The sequence below is a fragment of the Musca domestica genome, unplaced genomic scaffold (genome assembly GCF_030504385.1).
Source record: "Musca domestica strain aabys unplaced genomic scaffold, Musca_domestica.polishedcontigs.V.1.1 76, whole genome shotgun sequence".
Lineage (NCBI taxonomy): Eukaryota > Metazoa > Arthropoda > Insecta > Diptera > Muscidae > Musca > Musca domestica.
The window spans coordinates 79,793-105,777 of record NW_026712396.1 but is presented as its reverse complement, the minus strand read 5'-3'; the positions used below and the strand labels follow the sequence as shown (position 1 = coordinate 105,777).

At 35.7% G+C, this 25,985-nt stretch overlaps 1 long non-coding RNA gene across 1 annotated transcript in view; it reads left to right on the top strand.

The window, feature by feature from the left end:
- The first annotated feature begins 5,619 nt into the window (after positions 1 to 5,619).
- LOC105261769 (uncharacterized) overlaps positions 5,620 to 25,985 on the top strand; it is an 84,923-nt gene continuing 64,557 nt past the window's right edge. Inside the window, exon 1 of the long non-coding RNA XR_891516.3 lies at positions 5,620 to 5,701. This is a non-coding gene — a long non-coding RNA (uncharacterized LOC105261769). The remainder of the gene's footprint in view (positions 5,702 to 25,985) is intronic.

The following is a 25,985-nucleotide window of genomic DNA, read 5'->3' as shown; positions in this document are numbered from 1 at the left end:
CCACATACTTGCTAAAAATATTCCTTAAAAATCCACGTTTTGGGGTATTTGAATAATCCACGCGTTTTGGTGCTTGAAAAAATTATTCTCTTAAAAATCTATGTTTGTTTGTCCTTGAAAAAATTTTTTTCAATAAATCAACGCTTGTTGATTCTTAAATAATTATTCCATTAAAAAATCTAGGCTTGTTTGTAATTGTAAAAATTAATCTTTAAAAATTCAAGTTTGTTGGTTCTAAAAATATTCATTATATTCGTGATTGTTAGCACCATTTCTATGAAAGCAGTACGCTATGTCCTGACAAGCATTTTAGTTTTGAAAAATTCACTGTATCCTTGACTAGATTTTTTTGAAAACATCTTTTGGTACCTGATAAAATATGTAACGTGGTTTCTCATATGCCGAGGTAAGCTCAGATGTAGACAGGATCACCATCAGGACCCACTAAACCTTATAAAATAAGGACAACTACTCGACGCCCCTGTATAAATGAATTAACGGCCACAAAACTTAATGAGAGCCAGTTCAAAAATGTATTTCCAGCTAACGATTCTGCTAGTCAAAGGACAGGAAATGTTTCAGAAAATCACTAACAAATATTAGTTAAAAAATCCAAGAATTAAAAAACTATACAAATATTGGTCTTCAACTGCATATATTCTTATAAATATACCCGTATTGGAATATGATTGTCTCTGGCTTATATTATATCTTGGTGTCATACCTAATTTCCTCCCACTGTAACAACTATAAATGTGCTCTCTTAAATCTTTCTCAACAGAGCTTTTTTCTCTTTCATAACATGTTGTCACAACTCTTGTCTCGTCTGCAACATGTTGCAAAAGTAATTTATAAAAACCACCACATTTCAAGTGTTGTCTTTACATTATCTCTGGCCACTTCAGTGGGAATTTAATTAAAACCCATTTTCATGTGGCTGAAGATAAGTAATGTTGTTTAAGTGCGGCGACTGCTGATGACCCAATCCTACAACTTTGTTGTTTGCTTTGGCAATTCAGTAAAATTTTATTGGTTCATATATCGCAAGGAATTTATTTGCTTGTTTTCATTTTCTTCTTCATCATCGTCTCTTGATATGACCACATAAAGCGCAACTTAGTTGGCATTTAATAGGCGACAACGCATAAAATTGCAATTTAAATGAGGAAAATAAATATTTAAGCGGGTAGTTGTCAGTGGAGGAAATGTGAGATAGTTTTCATTGCCATTATTTTTGCTGTTGTAAAAGTTCAATATTAATGGCTGAAAACTTAGCATTGTGTATTGTCGCTTTCGAATATGGTATTTGCAGTTTTTAGATGAACATTTCTATGGGAAATGACAATGTTAGCAGCACTTTAAAATAATAAAAAAAGAAAATACATGTCAAAAAAATTTGAAAATTTCGGATGAAATGTTTAAATCAAATCTATACATGGAACTATTGAAAATATAAAACACACATACTACAACATAACAACACAAACATATTCTAGTAAGAAAATCGAACACTTATATCCGATTTTATGCGAAATCATAAATTCCATATTCATCTCAGGTTTCTGGTTGAAAGAAATATTTATATATAGCTAGTTGTAAAGAATAGCTGACATGTTTCGCATGTTATACCCGATAAAAGTATTTCAAATTGTGACCCTTTGTGGGTGAGGCATCAGAAGGGGTTCGCAGATATATATCATCTTAACAACAGATCTTGTGTAAGCAGAAATGTTTATATGCGTGAAATTTGAAGAGAGTTGGATGCTAATTTCGCTTTCTCTGAGCGTTTTGCTTTTCAAAATCTTGAATCCTGAGTGGGGGAGGTATCAGACAAAATTGTCCGACCAGTACCATATTTATGTGTTGATGGAAATATTGAGATGTACCAAGTCGGAATGGAATCGGATGCTAATTTCGCGTTTGATGGGCTTCATAGATATTCAAAATGTTGACTATTTGTGGAGGAGGTACCAGAAGTGGCGAACCGATATATCCCATTTTTACAGCAGATCTTGCGTTAGTAGAAATAATGGGATGTGTAAAATATGAAGAGAACCGGATGTTTATTCCGGCTTATATAATCGTTTTTGTTATTAACCAGTAAAGAAAGTCCTAAAGTCGGGCGGACCGACTTTATGATATAGGGTATCATCACCACTTTGCCACTAATTTAGTAGAGCTCCACATAACAATTAACAGTTTTTATGGGAGAATTCAATCATACAAGCTATGATTATAATTATAATTTAAAGTTCAAAGGACTAAATATGCCGAAGCATTTGTATCTTTTAAATTCGGACTTGTGTTGCCCATTTGGTGCACAAATAATTTAAAATCGGATAAAAATATATATGGGAGCTATATCCAAATCTGAACCGATCTCGATAAAATTTGGCAAAGATATTTCTGAGCTGTATTTGATATATTTCCCTGAATATCGTTGTTTCAGAGTGCATATTGCGGCTGTGGGTAACAAATATAACAAATCGGATGAGAAATATATATGGAAGCTATAGCTATATCCGAACCGATTTCGATCAAATTTGGCATACTTTTTTTCAGGCTTAATTTGGGTGTATATGCAAAATTCCATACAATTCGGGCTGATACTACACATTTGGTGCACAATAAAAGGTAAATCGGACGAAGATATATATGGGAGCTATATCTAAATTTTAGCCGATTACCTTCAATTTCAATAGGGTTCGTCCTTGGGCCAAACAAACGATCTGTGCAAAATTTCATCTGGATCGGGCAATAAATGCGACCTGTACTTTGTTTACAAAAATACATGGACAGACGGACGGACGGACATGCATAAATCGGCTCAGAATGTGATTCTATGCAGATCATCAAAAGGAACTATGGGTTTATCTTCTTTTTCTTTTGCCTGTTACAAACAAATGCACAAAGACATAATACCCTGACCACCTTGTGGTGTAGGGTATAAAAACTTGGACTCTTTGTGGGCGAGGTACAAGAAGAAAAGGTCCGACCTCCACCATCTTTATGTGTCGATGGAAATATTGAGATGTACTAAATCTGAATGGAATCGGATGTTAATTTCGCGTTTTATGAGCTTAATGGATATTCAAAATTTTGAATATTTGTTGGAGTGGTTCCAGAAAGTGTAGTCCGACGTATTCCATCTTCGCAGCAGATCTTGGATTAATAAAAATAGTACGATATTAGAAATTTGAAGACAATCGGACTCTTATATAATATTTCATAAGAGTTGTGATTATTCCAAATTTTGTAGGGGAGTGGACAGATAATTTCCATTTTTGCACCTGACCTAGCACTGATGCATATATTAGGATTAGCAAAGTTGTGGCAAAATCGGATTATCCTTTTTTTCTGCGCAGTAAAATATTTTGGATTTGTTGCAAAGAGACCTAGGGTCATTGAAATAACGGTGTTAGAACGAGACACGTAATACCTATACCCATTAAAATGGGGACTATATGGGACCTATACGAAGACGTGGACCTGCATAAACAATTTTCGGTTACAAGCTGTAGCACCTATTACGAACTTCAAATACGAAATTTTAAACAATTCCGGTAAATAATGTCGCTTGAATCATCAAAATGTCGAATATAGAAAGGTATCGTTATATGGGGGATATGCCAAAACGTGGTACAGTTCTATGCAAGGATGTATCTAACATGATGCGAACATATGCTGCCTATTTACAGTACATTCTGGTTAAGATTGTAGCTAATACACCCAAAAAAAACCTTTAATCTGTCTGTAAGTTATAAGAGGGCTATACCAAAACATGCCCCTAAATAGCCATTTTTCAATACCAACCAGTAAGGAAAGGTCAAAAGTCGGTAGGGGCCGACTATATGATGTCCAACACCACAATGCGTATTTAGTAGAGCTCCCATAACAAAAAAGTTTATATTGGGAATTTATGTGAAGTAGATCCTACCAACTATGAACCAAATAACATTGCTGTATAGTGCATGACATGACTTCGGACCGACTTTCACCAAATGGTAAAATTCGGTTAAATATGAAAAAAAATCTATTCAAGTTGGCCTGATATTACATATATGGGGAACAATATCCGTAAAATCCGATGAATGTGTATATTGAAGTTATATAAAAAATCTGAACCTAACTCGATAAAATTTGGCAGAGGTATTTTTTAGAGCAGTATCTGATGATCAGTAACAAATTTCATTGTAGTGGAGTGCATATTACGCATGTGAGGGCTAAAAGTATATCTGAACCGATTTCAACCTAAATTAGGAGCACTTGCTTTTAGGCCGAAATTCGTCAGAAAAGTCAAAATTCGTCAGAAAAGTCAAAATTCGTCCATTCGGACTGATATTAGTCATTGTTTACACAATAAACCTGAAATCGGATTAAGGATATATATGAGCTATATCCAAATCTGAACCGATAACATTTGGCAAATGTATTTCCGAGCTGTATAAGATATCTGATAGCAAATATAATTGTTATCGAATGCATCGAGAGTATTTAGCTATGTCTTTGGACTACTAACACTAAATAATGTTGCTGCAACATTAAATGTTGCAAACAAAACAACGAAAACAACTTTTTGTAAACAAAAAACAGCTGTTTGGCATTCGGCGAAACAACTCATTTACTGAAATCATGAATGAAATTTGCCAAACAACAACAATCAAAACAAACCGAATGTACTGCACGAAGTGAAGCACTCGCGCACAGCATGCTCCACAATTCATATTGGCCAAAGGAAAACACACACACATACACAACCGAATGAACATGGCTAAAAACGCTTGCTGCTTAAAGTCGTTGGCAGAGCTTTAAAAGCAACGGATGATATGTTGCTGGAATTACGGTGCATGTTTGCTTGCTTGCTTGGTGGCTGGCTAGCTAGTTGCTTGCCTGGCTGCATGCTTCGCATGTGACTGGCTGTCTGTCACACACAAGCACACACACACACACGCACACAACAAGTAGAAAATTAGGAAGCACAAAATCCAAAATCAGTTTCACGTTAAATTGTGAACATAACGGACGCGTTTTGTTCGAATCTCTCTTTGCGTGGATCCGTGTCGCATCGGTATTTTCCTTTTGATGTTGCATGCCTCGCCTGGCCATGCAGTGGTTGGCTTTTGGCAACGGTTACGATTGTCGTGGTCCTTCTTGTACGTCGGCAGTTTTGTGTTAATGAATGAAAGTGACCAGTTGACAAGTGTTAATGGTGAAAAGTTGTGAAAAAAGAAGGAAAGAAAAAATATTTAAATTAAAAAATATAAAAAATAAATAAAAAAAATTAAAAAATAATAATAATAAAAAATAAATAAAATAAAAAAAAATTGTAATGAAAATAACAAACCAAAAGAAAATTATTTGAATGGAAACAAAGATGTTATAAAGATTAAAATAATATTGAAAAATTAAGGCATAAATAAATATGTGAAAAAATTACCTAACTATGTAAAATATAAATTAAAAAATATATACTAGTAATTTTTAGAATTAAAAAAAAAATAATAATAAATTAATAAGTAATAAAAAAATGTTCTTTTTTAAATAAATACCATAAAATTTTCAAATAATTTTGTGTAGTTCAACACACAATGAAAGATTAATAGAGAATTAATTAAATATTAATCCTGATATTAGCTTGATGCATATTTGACAAGAAATACGTTTCAACAAAAAGCAGTGAAGCAGTTTAAACAAACTATTGGTAGGTAATGTCAGTACCTATAGGTTGCTGTGTTTAAATGTTTACCAGTTGTCAACATATTGACCCTTTTTTCTCATTTTGAATTTAAAAATCCGGTCAATAAAAATTAAATTTTAATTAAGTTAAAATATTTAATTGGTTGCTTGTTGTAAATATTTAATTTCATAATTCGAAAAATAACGAAAAAATTAGCGCGAATAAAAGTTTTTTTAAATTTTCTCTAAAATAAGAAAAATATAAAAATTTTTTTTTGAAATTTCACAAAATGACCATGATTATTTGAAAATCTTAACCTTTTTGGGATGGTACTAAAAATATGGTTTCATTATTCTGGAAAATTTAATGTTGTAAGAAATTTTGTAATGTACGACGTTTGAAGAAAACCCGGGATGTAGCATTTTTAGGGAGCTGAAAATTAAAAATTCGTTCATATGTGGAGAAGCTACCAAAAGGAGTGGACCAATATTACCACCCCCAACTCCCTATGTCTGAAACAAATATTTCAATTTAAAGGGTCCGTAATCTAGGGTTTTTTCTTCGACTAGTGCAGCAGCATGAATAGGGTTCAGTATACACTTGAATAATTTGATTAATTTGAAAATTAGAATGTGTGCGAAAATTGCCTACGGATTTTGGAAGAAGAGAAACAACGTCAGCTCCATATTTAAACAAGCAAAAAAAAAAAAAAATGTAAAAAGTATAGATCAGTTTGCCGCCTGATGTATACCTTCACCCAATGTTCGATTACTTAATAATATTTGGACTTCTGTTATGATTATCCAAACTCCTAACCCTCTATGGAGTGAGTTTTCAAAGAATGGGCCAATATTGTCCATTTCGAATCGGACCTAAATAAAAATGATATAAATATTTCGACGTGCCAGGTTTGAACTTAATTGGTAACTTTCATCACTTGATGAGGTACCGGGTATAGTCGACCGAAGAATTCTATTTCCATACTTCATGTAATACAGATAAATATATCGGTGTGAAAAAATACAAGTAAATCGAATTTTTATATCCAATTTTCTGGTTGAAAGCAAAGTATAGACATAGCAAGTTGTAAAGATAAAAGGTATTGAAAATTGTGCTCCTTTGTGGGTGAGGCACCAGAAGGGGTTCGCAGATATATGTCATTTTCACAATAGATCTTTGTTAACAAAAATGTGTAAAATTTTCAAAATATTAAACCCCATGTGGGGGAGGTACCAAAAGAAATCGTCCGATTTCTACCACCTTTATAATAGCTCTTGTATTGATGGAAATGTTGCGATACACCAAGTCTGAATGGAATCAGATGTTCATTTCGCGTTTTATGATCTTCATGGATATTAAAAATTTTGACCCTTTGTGGGGGAGGTACCAGAAGGAGTAGACCGATATACCATCTTTACACAAGACCTTGGGCTAAAAAAATATTGTGATATGTCTAATTTGAAGAGAACTTTATGTGTTTTTCGGATTTTATAATCGTTTTGGCTATTCAAAACTTTCACCCTTTGTGGGGGAGGTACCAGGAGGAGTATTCTGAACTCTACCATCATTATAACACATCTTGTGCCGATGGAAATATTCAGATGTGCCAAGTCTAAATGGAATCGGATGGTAATTTTGCGTTTTATGAGCTTAATGGATATTCAAAATTTCGACCTTTTGTGGGGGAGGACTGATATATTCCATCTTTCCGGCAGATCTTGGGTTTTAAAAAATATTCGGATGTGTGACAATTTAAGACAATAGGATTCTTACATCACATTTTATAAGAGTTGTAATTATACAAAATATTGAACCCTTTTTTTGGGGGAAGTACCAGAAAAAATCGTCCGATTTCTACCAACTTTATAATAGATCGAGTGTTGATGGAAATGTTGCGATGTACCAAGTCTGAATGGAATCGGATGTTCATTTCGCGTTTTTTGATCTTCATGGATATTAAAAATTTTGACACTTTGTGGGGAAGGTGCCAGAAGGAGTAGACCGATATATACCACAAGGAGTTCCTTGTGAGTACTTTACCCCCTGAAAGAGAATTGTCTGTATAGGTCCACGATATCGTATAGCCCCTATAAACGGAACCCCCGATATTCGATATTTTAATGATTTTAGCCACATTTTTTAAGGGAATTGTCTGAAATTCTTGTGAGTACTTCACCCCCAGACATAGATTTGTCTATATAAGTCCACAATATCGTTTATCCCCCCAATATATCTGCACCTTCCGATATTTTGTATTTTTAAGATTTTAACAGAAGGTATTCAAATTTCGGCCCGGCCGAACTTACTGCTTTTTTACTTGTTGAAAATCCAATGTTGTTCGAAATGTTGTAATGTACGAAGTTTGAAGAAAACCCCGGGATATAGCATTTTTTGGGAACTAAAAATTAATATTCGTTGATAAGTGGAGATGCTATCAGAAAGAGTGGACCGATATTACCATCCCCACCTCCCTACATCTGAAACAAATACTTCAATGTAAAGGGTCCGCAATCTGAGGTTTTTTCTTCAACTAGTGCCGCAGTATGAATAGGCTTGTGTGTACGCTTCAACAATGCTAAGAAATATAGCGACATTACTTTGAAAATCAGAAAGTGTTCAAATTTTAGAAAAGAAGAGGCAACTGCAACTCCGTATATAAACAAAAACAAGTAAAACAAGTTAAAAAGTAGTAAGGTCGGCCGGACCGAACTTTGAATGCCCTCCACCATTTGGAACGAATTTGAAAATTTTCAAAAAATAAAATCCTTAAAACATTCTGTTAAAATTTTAAAAATACCGAATATAGCCGTTATTTTGGGGTCAATACGACGTGGACCTATATAGGCATTGTTTGCCATTAGCAATTACCATATGAAAATTCAAAACTGGAAATAACGGTGAATAATGTAGCTAAAATCATCAAAATATCGTATATCATCAAAATATCGTATATATATCTGAGCTGTGCTATAGCATTCATTACTAACGTTAAATACGATATCTCAAACAATTTCGGTGGGTATTGTACCTAAACTCGTCAAAATACCGAATATAGGGAGGTACTGATATATGGGGCCTAAACGAAGACCTGGACCTGCATAGGTAAATTCCTGTCACAGACTGTAGTTCCCATTACGAACTCTAAATACGTAAATTGAAACAATTCCGGTGAATAATGACGCTAAAATCATCAAAAAACCGAATTTTGGGAGGTACCGTTATATGGGGGCTATATGAAGACGTGGACCTGCACCGACAAATTTTTGCCTTATGCTGTAGTATTCATTACGAACATCAAATACCAAACTTAAAACAATTTCGGTGAATAATGTCGCTAAAATCATCGAAATACCAAAACGTGGGCCTACATGGTCCATTTTCAATACCAAAAGTCCTGCAGACATAATAAACATCTGAGTAAAATTTTATCAACCTCTTCATTTCGTTCGGAAGCCAGAGTGATTTCCACAGACGGACAAACGTACGGTCGATCGCCAAGTCGACATAGAATTTTATGCTGATCAAGAATATACTTTGTGGGGTCTACAATGTATATTTCGAGGTGTTAAAATTGGATGACAATTAAGCCTTCCTATCTGAGATAGACCGAAACCTTATCAATATATTAAAAAATAGGCAACTGATTTTTAAAAATTATCATTATGGTGTTCCTTCCTTAAAAATCTCTTATTGTCTTAAATTGGGTCATCAGTGAAAATTGAAATAACCTCCCCACTGATTTTTAAAGAGATTGACCTAGGACTGGTGCAAATATTAGGATTTGCCTATGCTTTCTCTTTTTGTGCAGCAATTTTTATTCTTTTTTTTTTTGAAAAAATCGACCTCTTGTGGGGGAGGTAACGGAAGGGGTGGAGCGATATTGCCCATCTCCGAGCTTGATTTAAGTTTTATAATAATATTACTATGTACCAAGTTTGGATTAAATCGGATACTCCCTTCTAGAGTTATCGTGCGTACCAGATTGAGAGAGATTATACCCTCAGCCATATGGCTAGAGAGGGTATATATCATTTGATACGGCCAAAACGTGTCTCATCACTGGACCCAATCCATTTCAGGATATTTGGAGTCGATCTAGCGATGTCCGTCCGTTAGTCTCTCTGTCTGGCTGACTTGTGAGCACGATAACTCTAGAAGGGAGTGTCCGATTTAATCCAAACTCGGTACATCGTAATATTATTATTAAACTTAGATCAAGCTCGGAGATGGGCAATATCGCTCCACTCCTTCTGTTACCTCCCTCAAAAGAGGTCGAAATTTTCAAAAAAAAAAAAAAAAAAATATTTTGCTGCACAAAATATTTTCATCAGTCCTAAGGTCAGGTGCGAAAATGGATATCGGTTAACTCCATCAAATACCTCTCCACATAGGGTTAAAATTTTAAATATCGAAGAAGCTCATGAAACGCTAAATCAATATCCGATTCCATTCAAAATTGACACATCTCAATATTTCCTCCCTCACAACGAGTAAAATTTTTTAATAACCAAAACTATCATAAAATACGAAATAAGCATATTCGATATTCGAATTCGGTCTATATTTTATAGAAGAGGTACGAAGTAGAATGACATTTTTTGGTATATTCCACCATTTTGCAACAACAAAATATTCTAAATATCTTGAAACCGACATTTTTTTGGCGTAACGCCTTCAACATTTTTTTGAAGGTGAAAGTGTTTTTTGTTTTAAATGTTTTTGGCGGAGATTAGACCTAAAACATGTCTAAAGTTATCCGCTAATAATAATAAAAGATTAACGATATGTCATCAAAACAACTAAAAACACCATTTCGAACGAATTTTCAAATTAACAAGTAAAAAAGATGTTAGTTCGGCCGGGACGAACTTTGAATACCCTCCACCATTTGGTACAAATTTTGCAATTTTCAAAAAAAAAAAATAAAATCCGTTAAAAATTCTTTTAAAAATCTTAAAAATACCATATGTAGCCGTATATTAGGGTCTATATGACGACGTGGACCTGCATAGGCAACTTTTGTCACAAGCTATCACATATTCAAATGCGAAACTTGAAAAAAATCTTTTTATAATGTAGCTAACATCATAAAAATACCGAATATATGGAAGTACCATGTGGGTTTTAAAACGTGGCCTGCACAGACAATTTTCTGTCACAGGCTGTAGTATCCATTACGAACTTCAAATGCGAAACCTGGAACAATCCGGTAAATAATGTCGCTAAAATTATCTAAATACCGTTATATGGGGGCTATACGAAAACGTGGACCTGTACAGACAAATTTCTGTCATAGGCTGTAGTATTCATTACGAAATTCAAATACCAAATAGAAATAGTTCCGGTAAATAATATCTCTAAAATCGTCACAATTCCGATATTGGGGGGTACCTTTATATGGGAGCTATACGAAGACGTTAACCTGCACAGACAATTTTCTGTCATAGGCTGTAGTATCTATTACGAACTTCCAGTAATAAATTTGAAACAATTCCGGTGTATAACGTCGCTAAAATCATCAGAATACCGAATATAGGGGGGTACCGTTATATGGGGGCTATACGAAGACGTCGACATTCATGGCTCATTTTTTGTCTGAGGATGTAGTATCCATTACGAACTTTAAATATCAATTTTGAAACAATTCCGGTAAATAATGTCGCTAAAATCATCAAAATACCGCATATCGGTAGGTACAGTTATATGGGGGCTATGCGAAGACGTGGACCTACATGGCACATTTTCAATACCAAGTCCTGCAGACATAATACACATTTGAGTAAAATTTTAGCAGCCTACTTCATTTCGTTCGGAAGCTATAGTGATTTCCACAGACGGACGGACATTGCTAAATCGACATAGAATTTTAAGCTGATCAAGAATATATATATACTTTGTGGGGTCTAAAGTGTATATTTCGAGTTGTTACAAATGCAATGACAAACTAAATATACCCTCCATTCTATGGTTTAGGGTATTAAAAAAATTAAGTTCGGTGGGGTCGAACTTTGAATAAAGTCTATCATTTGGAAATTAAAACAAGTAAGCAAAGGCTACAGTCGAGCGGGGCCGACCGTTGAATACCCTACAACACTATAAGAAGTGCATCTTTCCTGTATTTGTGAATTCTCCAAAAAGTCACTGGAATGGACATTTTCGTATTTTGTCTATAAAAGTTGGCAAACTCCTTCACACATTGAATATTTTTAGATGGCCATCCAAAACTGCTTGGCTTTTGCAATGTCCGGCAACCCCCATAATTACGACCTGTTGACAATTTTGCAGTTTTTCGGTCCATTTCAACCCCTAAATATATGGCTATCATCTCCAAAAAGAAACGGCTTTTATTCTGACCCTCATCTTATCTCCATGCAAAATTTCGTAAGGATCGGGCCATAAATGCGATCTGTATATGATATCCTGATATCCTAACTACTTAGTTTTGTTAGCTGTAGAAATATTACCAAATGTTTAATTCAAAATGAAAATATGCCAAAAATATGAAAAAACAAGTAAGCAAAGGCTACAGTCGAGCGGGGCCGACCGTTGAATACCCTACAACACTATAATAAACGATACTGTTTATATAGGCGAGATACTCGAAAGAATTCCACATGATATTGTGACAAATAATAAAAGAAAACCATCAGGTTTCGCTCTCTAATTTTCGGATAATAGCAACTTAAACGAATTTGCTCATTTCCAATTTATTGGTAGATGTTGCACGTAAATGGTCTTCCTAGATCTGGAACCAAAATTTCCCAAAGACCTATAATCTCTCAGAAGTGGCAAAAGATTAACATTTATTATTGGTTTTTGACTGAAACGCATCTATATGAGATAGAGACATTTGACTATATTCTTCAACGAAATCAGCGTTAACGAAATAGTTAGAAGTGCGTCTTTCCTGCATTTATGAATTCTCCAAAAAGTCGCTGGAATGGTCATTTTCGTATTTAGTCTACAAAAGTTGGTAAACTATTTCACACATTGAATATTTTTGGATGGCCATCCGAAACTGCTTGGCTTTTACAATGTGCAGTAACCCCCATTCAAATGTGCGTGAGGATCGGGCGATAATTACGACCTGCTGACAATTTTGCAGTTTTTTGGTCCATTTCAACCCCTAAATATATAACGATCATCTCCAAAAAGAGTAGGCATCTATTCTGACCCTCATCTTATCCCCATGCAAAATTTCGTAAGGATCGGGCCATAAATGCGATCTGTATATGATATCCTGATATCCTAACTACTTAGTTTTGTTAGCTGTAGAAATATTACCAAATGTTTAATTCAAAATGAAAATATGCCAAAAATATGACAAAATTGAAAAAATATGAGAAAATGTTACAAAATCAATATTTTCATCTTTAGAGAGATATTTTTATGCGATTTTTTTAGACGTCTTTTCTTTCCTGCCAAGAGGCCATTCTGAATTAATGAGAACTGTCGAAATCAGTTCAGCCGTTCTCGACATATAAGAGATCTTTCAAGCATATCTTCTTTGATAGACATATATATCGCACATATTTTTCTATATATCCGATTTGTTGGATGTTAACATCAATGTAAAGGTCAGAAGTAACCTTGTCATGGCTTTGTGATTTCGCCGGGATTTCAAATATTCGCGGTTTAATGAAAAATTTTGAATTTTTTCAACACAAAATATATGGTCTATTTTACCCGCTAAATATTATCCGATGACCACGCAAATTGGTAGGCTTCTTCCCCGCCCTAAACTCTAGCTACATGCGAAATTCCGCGTCGATTGGTCTATAATTGCGACCTGTAGAGCAAGTGCAAAATCAGGAATTTTTTCAGTATTTGGTCCATTTCAACCCCTAAACATTTGGCGATCATCTCAAAAAGAAATAGGGTTCTATTCTGGCCCGACCCCGACCTCCATTCTAAATTTCGTGAAGATCGGGCCATAATTGCGACCTGTAGAGTGATTACAAATTAACATGGACAGACGGACAGACGGACAGACGGACGGACGGACATACATAGCTAGATCGACTCAGCTCGGCGAGCTAGGAAGATCCATATGTACTTTCCTATGTTGGAAACCAATATTTCGTGGTGTTACATAATTTTTGGCCCAATCAAACTTATAATACCCCCAACACATAGTGTTGTAGGGTATAAAAATACCATATATAGGGAGGTTAAGTTATATTGGAGCCTGTACAAATTGCAAATAGGAACTCGGAAACAATTCCGGTGAATAATGTCGCAAAAATCAGCAAATAAAGAATATAGGGAGGTACCGTTGTACGGGGGCTGTATCAACACGCGGACCTATATGGCTCATTTTCAATAACAAAAGTCCAAACACATATCTGAGTAAAATTTTATCAATCCACTTCAATTCGTTCGGAAACTAGAGTGATTTCCACAGCTGGACAAACGGACGGACAGAGGGACGGACATCGTTAAATCGACATAGATATCAAGGCTGATCAAGAATATATATACTTTGTGGGGTTTAAAATTTATATTCCGAGGTATTACAAACGGAATGACAAACTTAATACACCCTCCATACAATGGTGGAGGGTATAAAAATACAAAGTTTTCTTGTCAATATTTCAATATACATCCCAACAATTTCTAAACAACTAACATTTTGTGGTAACATTTGTTAAAAATTCTGGATGATTAGCAAACAAAGAAAACAGCAAATAGTTGTCTAAAAGCCATTACCCAATTTCCGAATTACCAAAAAAACAAAAGACCAAACAATACCTTTGTTAAAACTTATTTCACACAAACTACAACAATGTGATTTGTTGTTGTTGTTGCTGGAGATAATGTGCCCTGCCATTGTATTTGGATAAATGAAGGGGATAATTGTTTGTTAAACTTTGGCAATTTATTAATTAGATTATTGTTGACGCGATTATCTGGAAAACTGTTGGCCAAGTAAAAGTTTCTTTCGATAAAATATTTGATAAAATTGTAGTTTTCCTAACTCCAATAATTATTGGGGTTATCTTGCGGAAAATGCAAGAGATAATGTTATGAAATACTGGCGATAGTTATGACAAGGTGATGTTCTGTCGGTGAAAGAAGAAAAGTTTTATCAATTTTCCAGGGAATATAAGCGATGGATGGATGTCGAGTAATTCAAAGAATGTTATGATATAACAATAATAATACGTAAACTATGGGCAATAAATATAATTGTTCGATATTGTGAAAGGGGCTGTGGGGAAAATTATTCTATTTTTAGGCTATGCTAAACAATAGCCATATAAAGAAAATTGATTATAATATATCGAAAATCTGGCAAACAAGCTAAAAGGGATCAATCGGTTTTGCCGACAGATGTGTACACTCAGCCAATGCTCGATTATTTAAATATATTTTGACTTCTGTCATGATTATTCAAATTGCTGACCCTCTATGGAGTTGGCTACGAAGGAATGGACCAATATTGTCCATTACGAAGAGGGCCTAAATAAATATGATATAAATATTACGACGTGCCAAGTTTGGGCTATATTGGTTACTTCCTTCACTTCATATAGGATATGTGATAATTTTTAGAAAATCTTAAAATGTGCGTGAAGTACCAGATATAGTCGACCTATACTCCATCCAATACCGTTAAAAATATCGACATGAGAAATTTAAAGGAAATCGAACATTTATTTCCGATTATATCCAATTTATTCGCAATTTTAAACTCCGATAAATTACATATTCATATCAGGTTTCTGGTTGAGAGAAATATGTAAAGAATCCCTGACTTGTTTCGCAAGTTATATGAGATAAAAGAAAAATTGCGACCCTTTGTGGGTGAGGTACCAGAGGGGTTCGCAGATATAAATGATCATCTTCACAACAGATCTTGTGTTAGCAAAAATGTTTGTGTGTGAATTTGAGGGGAGTTGGATACTTATTTGGCTTTCTTTGAGCGTTTAGTTTTTTTAAAATGTTGAATCCTCTATGGGAGGGGTACCAGAAGATCTTTATAACAGATCTTGTGTTGATGGAAATATTGATATGTGCCAAGTCTAAATGTAGTCGGATGTTAATTTCGGGTTATTAGAGCTTTATTAATATCCAAAATTCCGATATATTCCCTTTTCACTGCAGATCTTATGTTAGTAAAAACAAGCAAAAAAACGGTAAGTTCGGACGGGATGAAATTTGAATACGCCCCACCATTGGGAACGAATTTGGCAATGTAGCTAAAATCATCAAAACAACGAATATAGGGAGGTACCATTAAATGGGGGCTATAACAAAACGTGGACCTGCACAGAAGATTTTCTATCATAGGCTGAAGTATCCATTACGAACTTCAAATACCAAATTTGAAATAATTCTGGTAAATAATGTCGCTAAAATCATCAAAATACCGAATATCGGGGGTTCCGTTATATGGGGGCTATACGAAGACGTAGACATACATGGCGCATTTTCTGTTTTATGCTGTAGTATCCATTACGAACTCTAAATACCGAATTTGAAACAATTCCGGAAAATAATGTCGCTTAAATTACCAAAATACCGAATTTCGGGAGGTACCGTTATATGGGGGCTATTCGAAGACGTAGACATACATGGCACATTTTCTGTTTTATGCTGTAGTATCTATTACGAACTCTAAATACCGAATTTGAAACAATTTCGGTAAATAATGTCGCTTAAATTACCAAAATACCGAATTTCGGGAGGTACCATTTTATGGGGGCTATACCAAAACGTGGGCCAACATGGCCCATTTTCAATACCCAAGAGTTCCTACGGACATAATATAATTTGAGAAAATTTTATCAACCTACTTGATTTTGTTCGGAAGCTAGAGTGATTTGCCCAGGCGGATAGACTAATAATAGGCTAAATCGACATAGAATTTTGTGCTGATCAAGAATAAATATACTTTGTGGGGTCTAAACTGTATATTTCGAGGTGTTACAAATGGAATGACAAAGTTAACATGCCCTCCTTACTATGGTGGAGGGTATAATAATGGGATGTGTAACATATGAAAAGGACCGGATGCTTATTTCGGATTTTATAATCGTTTTGGTTATTCCAAATTTTGACCCTTTGTCGGGGAGGTACCAGAGGGAATAGTCCGATCTCTATCTTCTTTATAGCAGATCTTGTTTTGATGGAAATATTGAGATTTGTCAAATCTGAATGGAATCGGATCTTAATTTGGCTTTTTTCGACCTTCACGGATATTCATCAGGTTGACCCTTTGTGGGGAAGGTACCCGAAAAAGTGGACCGATATATTCCATCTTCACATCAGACCTTGGATTAATAACAATATTGTGATGAGTGTAATTTGATGACAAACAGATTTTTACGTCATATTTTCCAACAGTTATAATTATTCAAAATTTTGATTCTTTGCGAGGGCTATACTTGATGAAGTGGACCGGTATTATCCATTTGGACCTGACCCAGCATTGATATAAATATTTGGATTTGCAAAGTTGGAGCAAAATTGGATTATCTGTTCCCTTACTGTGCAGAAAATATATTTTTTGAAAATTTTGATCTTTTGTGGGGCAGGCATTAGAAGGAGTGGACCGATATTGCCCATCTCCGAACTCGATTTAGGTTTGACAAAAATATTACGATGTGCAATGTTTGGACCAAGTCGGATACTCCCTACGAGAGTTATCGAGTGTACCAGCCAGCCAGACAGACAGACGGAGGAACATCGCTCGATCGACTCCAAATGTCCTGTAACGGAATAGGTCCAAAGACACCTTGGGTCTAAAAAAACTATAACAAAGTCAAACGTCATAATTTTTTTAAATTTTATTAAATGAAAGCAAAAAAGGTTGGAAAGAGCATCAAATTTTTAGAATAAATTTTAGATTTCTTCGAATTGGTCACATTTGGCACGAATTATGGCCTTCAATCGACCAATGAAACCACACGTCACACGCTGCCCGAATGTTGCTCTGCTGTATTTTGGCCCATTCCGGCGAAGCGCTTGCTTGAGGTGATCTACACTTTGGTATTTTTTAGTGCCAAACTTGCTTTCCAAAATACTCCAGACACAATAATCCATCGGGTGGGTATCCCGAGATTTTCGTGACCATTGTGAGTTGGAAATGAAGCGAGGAACCTCATTTTGTAACCATTCTTGGGTGGCGCGTGCTGAGTCCTGTTGGAATGTCCAACGTCTGCGGCCAAAATGTTTGCGTGCCCAAGGCTCCAGAATATTTTCACGATAATATTCGGCATATATTCTGATGCCACGGTCGATTAATACGAGCGGAGAGCGAAATCGGATACTCCCTACGAGAGTTACCGTGTGCACCAGCCAGACAGACCGACGGACATCACTAGATCGACTCCAAATGTCCTGAAACGGATTTGGTCCAAGGAAACCCAGGGTTTAAAACCGTTATGGAGCAGGTTTTGACCGTATTAAATTATATATCCTCTCTAGCCGAATGGCTAAGGGTATAATGACCTTTTTTAGGATGTTGTGAGAGATTATAAACTCCGGCAGCTAGCTCGCTAGCTAGCTCCTAGCTCGTAAAAGAGTGAGAATATGCAAACAAAGCTGCAATGCACCGAGGTGACTAAAAGCACCGTTGCTTCCAGGAAATCTTTAACAGCAACATGGGCTGAGAAAGAGAGAGAGAGAGAGTTGTAGAGAAATTACTTTGAAAAGCTGCCTACGGTCCGTGTTGTGCGAAAGTAGTCTCCAAAAGAAGTTCTAGGCAACCTTTCAGTCCAAAAACACATATCTCTAGGCTCTCTGAATCCTTTGACAATATGCAATTTTATCTTAAACCTCATTCCAAAAACCTACATATGATTTATTTTCCATAAATTTCCAATAAAATCATATATTATTAGTGTAGGTAGGACTGCTCAATGAAAAAATGGTGTAGGATATCCTATAGTCATCCCCTTTCCAATGAAGACTAAATGCATATACCCCAACATCCTTTGTACAGGGATATGAAAAAAAATCCAAAAAAATACCCCACACCGGCACATGTTCGTTCTTTTTTAAAAGTCAAATCTGTCGAAATTAAACCGAAATTAAAAACAAATTTCTAATAACGAAGTTCTCTAACAACAACAAATGCCATTTGAAGGTCAGCTTTTTTGTACAATTCTTTCGCTTTCATCGATGTCATGCTGGGGTGTGTGTGAGTGAGTATGTGTGTGTGTGCGGAAAAAGTTGTCAAGAAGAACAACCAAAGAAAACAAAAAGAACTTGCTCCGAACCTTTCGAGCCATAAGCGTTTGGCAAAACTCTTGTTGGCTGTTGCAAATTCCAATGCACTGTTCTGTCCAATGATGCAACAATGCAATAAACGCACAAAAATGTGTAGTTTTTTTATTGTGTTTTATTGGTGTTGTTGTTGTTATTGTTTAGCTCGTGGCCTGGTGTGAGGCACGCGTTTTTATAGTTGACCACGCACAAGCTGGCTGGCTGGCTGGCTGGCAAACCAACCAACATCAAATGCTTACCAACGCAAGTTTCAATGATTGCCGGAATAAATGGTTGGTTGGCGGGCTGACTGGCTCACTGGTTTGCTGGCACTTCCATGTTGTGCGTTACTGGAGAAAAAACCATTGGCAAGCTTGTGGCTGGGGGCTTGCCTGCAGAACTATGGGTAATAGGAGGCAGTGGATATCCTCACCCTCTTCGAGGAACATGGAAATGGCCATTAAAAACATAACTTCCCCGAACGAAATCTGTTATTAATTATGATTTTTTTTCCGGACAACTTCTATACTCTGGCTAACACTAATGACCCTAATCTCTATAACTACCAATTGTTCCATTCCAACACCCCAACCTATGAATTGCCATCTGTAGGGTATTAGTTGAACGCCAAAAAAAGTCTTACGCATTTCAAACACGTAAATACGTTGTAAGTTTGTCTAAATTGACTTTAATAATGAACCGAATTGGGGGGAGACTGGGAGAGAGAGAGGAGAGAACTCTGGCCAAGCGATAAGCCCGAAACCCCAAAAACGAGAAAAAAAAAACCGGCAAAAATACTTAACTGCCATAATGTGCACAAAAAAGGAACTTGTTTCTTTGGCGTCAACGTTTTTTTTTTTTCTGATGATTTTGTACTTTGCTTATCTCAGAGCGATATGAAATATTTGTAACGCTTATAGTTCATTGCAGATATTGGATAATTTCGGAGAAGTATGTGTGTTAGTGTAACTTGATTATGTTATTGAGTTATATTGCCAAAATTCTCTAAAGTTTTTTGTTTCTGTACAATTTAACATTCTTGAGCTGCAAACAAGACATTGAAAAAGGAAAAGTTAATAAATTAAGTACATAACTAGTGTAGAGATACTCGGCAGTTTTGAAAACAGTTTTCTAATAGGTAAAGGGTACATCTGTATCTGGGTATATCTGTATCTTTTTAAGCTATGGAAATCTAATTTTGGACTATCGCCATATTATCTTATTAATAGGCCAAGCATGTTCCTGATTGAAGTTTATGCCCTAACATTATTGTCCTTAAAAGTTCAAGGGTAGAGTAGTTGCACAAAAATATTACATTTTAGAAGAACTGTATATAAATAACCTAATTTTGAAACAATAACAGTGTGCAAATTTCAGATAAAATTCAGCAAGATTGTGAAAGTAGAGCTAAAAACAGAAGGCATCTGAATCGGCGTTTTGAAAGTTTACATCCCAAGATAACCTAAATAGAGGGAGCTACCCCCTCCTCTCTAACAAAAAAATTTTGGAATAAGATTCCTCGCAATCCGTGCATTTTATGTTTATAGTGTCTTCGACAATATTGAAAATAAAAGTACGAGGTATATTTTGGTCCCCCTAGCGAGTGAACAAAGGGGTCTTTTTGTCCCCAAAACATCATTTTAGAAGGCATATGTCGGGAAAAAACATATTCTTAATCATATTTTACTATAAGTCACCAAAGGATAGAAATCTCTATTTTCAGTGCATATACAAAAAAAAAAAAATAAATAAATAAATAAAATAAAACAAGTAAGCAAAGGCTATAGTTGTGCGGGGCCGATCATGTGATACCCTACAACACTACAATATGTTCGAAGTCCCCTTATATCCAAATCCATTTTGGAAGATTTCGCTTTTGAAATTATGTCATAGAGCACTGCCCAGATATTACCCTTAGCTCTTTGATCAGTTGTTGACTGTTAGTTGTTGTAGTCCATTTTTCAGTTAAATATAATCCAATGGTCATTCAAAATTCTGGACTTCATATCTTATTTTCAGCGTTTCGGTAGAATGGAAATGTTTGTATCTTTCCATATAAAAGAAGTGGTCCATTCTACCCACTGTCCTAAACTTCATGCGAGATTTCGTGTCCTTTTTATAGCCTCCACCTTGGAAAGGAGGGTATATTAACTTAGTCATTCCGTTTGTAAAATCCTTAAATATTCGTCTTAGACCCCATAAAGTATATAAATTCATAATCAGCATAAAATTTTAAGTCGATTTAACGATGTCCGTCTGTATGTCTGTCCGTTGAAATCACGATACAGCCCACATTATTTGACGTAGAGCGCCAAAATTTAGCAGAGCTATTTGCATTGTGTCTAGGATGGTTGGTATTGAAAATGCGATATATCGGTCCATGTTCTGGTATAGTCCCCATATAACGGTACCTCCCGATATGCCACATTTATTCACGGATTTGTCTGAAAATTGGTATTTTTAGGTCATAACGGGTTCCTGAGCGTGTGGCAAAACATTGCATGTATAGGTCCACGTTGTGGTGTAGCCCCCATATAAAGGTACCTCCCGATATTCGGTATTATAGTTGTTTTCCACATTTTTTCACGGATTTGTCTGAAAATTGGTATTTGTTGGTCATAATGGGTTTCAGCTTCGGTGGCGAAACATTGCATGCATGGGTCCATGATTTGATATAGCCCCCATATAACGGTACCTCCCGATATTCGGTATTTTGATGGCTTTTGTCACATTTTTTCACTGATTTGTCTAAAAATGGTATTTGTGGGTCATAATGGGTCCTAGTTCGTGTGGCGAAACATTGTAATTATAGGTCCACATTTTGGTGTAGCCCCCATATAACAGTACCTCCTCATTTCTTCTAATGTTTCTTTTACCCTAAGGTGGAGGGTATTAAAAGTTTGGCCCGGCCGAACTTAATGTTTTTTTACTTGTTTTCTATTCGTGACCTTTATAACAGCTGCAAAATGGGAAACATTTTAATATATTGCGGACATTTTTAAAAACCATAGGCCAGCCCTTCTGAGCCTAACCCTACCCTTATCAAAATTTTTGTGAGAATCAGACGATATTTGCAATATGTATATAATAACCCCAACCTGTGTTGTAATGCGAAAAAATATTACGAAGTATACATTTCAATATTATAAGTCAAATTGAAAAAATCGCATGCGATAAAAAATATGGAAAAATAAAAAAATGTCACAAAATACTACAAAATCTATATTAACATCATTATTGGCATCTTTTTATGCAATCTTTTTAGATTTTATAATTTTATAATAGGAGGGCATTCTAAATTGACAAAATTTGTCAAAATCGGTCCAGCCAATCTTGAGATATAATATATTAAAAAGTTTCGCGGTTTAAGGGATATTTTGACTTTTATTCAACACAAATGTTATGGTCTATTTCACCCACTAAATATTACCCGATGATCATCAAAATTGGAAGACTTCTGCCCTAAGATCTAGCCCCATGCTGACTTTCGCGTTGATTGGACCATAATTGCGACCTGTAGAGTGATTACAAATTAACATGGATTGTAATACCCCCAACACATAGTGTCGGACGATGTGGTCAAAACAGTATAAGGCCCCCATACAGTTTTTACCACATCATTCGAACTAAGAACTCGAAACGTTGGGGTTTTGATCTAAAAATGAGTACTATTAAGTCCACTTGGAATTTTTTCTTCCAACCCAGAATGGCAATTGTAGAGTGAAATTATAAGGCAACATTTTTCCGAAATAAAAAAAAGGCTTTTTATTAACTACAGAGGTATGATATTTTTTAATGGCAAGTGCCCGGCACTTCGAAAAGACCACCTTATAATTTTGGTTTCGTTCCAATAGTTCGTGTTAGGTCTTATTAGTACTCAAAATTCACAATTTGTTCAGCTTGACAATTTTTTTTTATTAAAACTTCATACATCATACTAAACTTTCAGACTTTCAAGGTATTATATATTATTCAAAATTTACCTTTTTCAGAAAGAATTTTGAGGTTTACCGAGGAGGATATGAGTAAAAACATTGCAAAGTAGACCCATGTTGCTTTTTTTCTGTCCAAAACTATTTTAACGATTCCATTTGTAAACTCTATAAACCAACAGTTAACGTAACATAAAATTTCAAAAAAAGGATTTCAGCTCTATCCCTTCATATGAACAGCGATCCTAATACCAAATATCACATTTTAAGTACTAGCATACAAGTCAATACCAAATTTTATAAAATATAGTACAATTTAGTACTTTGTGTAAACCTGTAGTACACATTTCCAAAACCATCGCTAATACAAAAATTCAAAACTTCAGCTTTATTCGTTTACCTTAAACCAAACTGTTCCAAATTTAGTACCGCTTAGTACAGTTTAGTACAGTAAAACCATTTCTGTCCCACCTTGATTCTCCTACCAAATTTAAAATTGTAAGCTCTATCCGTTGACGTTATACAAAATATTTTGGAAGTTCAGTATTTATTAAGATCTTTTCGTAACCTTAAATTTCGAATAGCACTCCATCAGTGGCTCTTATTTCAAATTTCAGAATTCTAGGCCATTCCGTTTTTTTTATACCCTCCACCAAAAAAGGTATGGAGGGTATATTAAGTTCGTCATTCCGTTTGTAACTTATCGAAATAATCATTTTAGACCCAACAAAGTATATATATATATATATATATACTGTCCGTCCGTCTGTCCGTCTGTTGTAATCACGCTACAGTCTAAACGAATTAAGATAGGAAGCTAAAACTTTGCACAGATCTCTCTTTTGTCTGCAGGCAGGTCAAGTTCGAAGATGGGCTATATCGGTCCACAATATCGTACAGCCCCCATATAGCGGTACCCCCCGATATTCGGTATTTTGATGATTTTACCCACATTTTTCAACGGAATTCTCTGAAAATCCACACAAGGAGTACCTTGTGGGTACTTTATACCTCGGCAGAGAATTGTCCGCACAGGTCCACGATATCGTAAAGCCCCCATGTAACGGTACCCCCACGGTATTCGGTATTTTGATAATTTTTGTCACAATTTTCAATGGAATTGTCTGAAATTCCACAAAAGGAGTCCCTTGTGGGTATCTTACCTCCTCAAAAAGAATTGTCTATATAGGTCCACGATATCGTACATCCCCCATATAACGGTACACCCCGATATTCGGTATTTTGATGATTTTACCCACATTTTTCAACGGAATTCTCTGAAAATCCACACAAGGAGTACCTTGTGGGTACTTTATACCTCGGCAGAGAATTATCTATATAGGTCCACAATATCGTACAGCCCCCATATAACGGTACCCCCCGATATTCGGTATTTTGATGGTTTTACCCACATTTTTCAACGGAATTGTCTGAAAATCCACACAAGGAGTTCCTTGTGGGTACTTTATACCTCGGCAGAGAATTGTCCGCACAGGTCCACGATATCGTATAGCCCCCATGTAACGGTACCCCCACGGTATTCGCTATTTTGATGATTTTTGCCACAATTTTCAATGGAATTGTCTGAAATTCCACAAAAGGAGTCCCTTGTGGGTATCTTACCTCCTCAAAAAGAATTGTCTATATAGGTCCACGATATCGTATATCCCCCATATAACGGTACCCCCCGATAATCGGTATTTTGATGATTTTACCCACATTTTTCAACGGAATTGTCTAAAAATCCACACAAGGAGTTCCTTGTGGGTACTTTATACCTCGGCAGAGAATTGTCTGTATAGGTCCACAATATCGTATAGCCCCCATATAAGGGTATCCCCCGATATTCGGTATTTTGATGATTTTACCCACATTTTTCAACGGAATTGTCTGAAAATCCACACAAGGAGTTTCTTGTGGGTACTTTATACCTCGGCAGAGAATCATCTATATAAGTCTACAATATCGTATAGCCCCCATATAACGGTACTCCCCTATATTCGAAATCACGATACAGCCCACATTATTTAACGTAGAACGTTGAAATTTAGCAGAATAATTTGTATTTTGTCTAGGATGGTTGGTATTGAAAATGAGATATATCGGTCCACGTTTTGGTATAGCCCCCATATAACGGTACCTCCCGATATTCTGTATTTTAATGATTTCCACCACATTTTTTCATAGATTTGTCTGAAAATTGGTATTTGTAGGTCATAATGGGTCCTATTTCGATCGCCGAAACATTGTATGTATAGGTATACGCTTTGGTATAGCCTCCATATAACGGTACCTCACGATATTCGGTGTTTTGATGATTTTTGCCACATTTTTACAAGGATTTGTCTGAAAATTGGTTTTTGTAGGTCATAATGGGTCCTATTTCGTTCGCCGAAACATTGTATGTATAGGTCCATGCTTTTGTATAGCCCTATATAGCGGTACCTCCCGATATTCGGTATTTTGATGATTTTAGCCACATTTTCCCAGGAATATGTCTAAAAATTGGTATTTGTGGGTCGTAATTGGTTCTAGTGTTTCCATTACCCTAAGGTGGAGGGTATTAAAAGTTCGGCCGGGCCGAACTTAATGTTTTTTTACTTGTTCCAAACACCCAGCCATATCACAAGCCTACATACCAAGACGGACCTTCGTGCAGAATTTTAAGAGTCTAGCTTCAGTCGTTTTCTCTGGGTGTTGATTCTTCATCAGTCTGTCAATTATTATACTCTCAGACATATGCCTACAGAGGGTATATATGATTTGATACCGCCAAAACTTGACTCATCCAAATAATGGTTTTAGACCCTAGGTCTTTATTGGAACAAATCCGTTTCAAGACATCTGAAGTCGATCTAAGGGTCTCCGTCCGTCTGACTTGCTGGTAAGCACAATAACTCTCGAAGGGAGTATCCGATATGGTCCAAACCTGGTAAATCGTTTGTATCGAGCTCGGAGATGGGCAATATCGGTCGACTCCTTCTGGTAAAACCCTCACAAAAGCTCAAAATTTCATAGAAAATATTTTACCTAATAGAACAAGTAATGGGTTAAAATGTTGAATAAAAAAAGGTTAATAAAATCGAAATAAGCATCGAAATAAGACCTGGTGTGAAGATGAGTTTTATAGGTTCACACCTTCTGGTGCCGTCTCCACAAAGGGT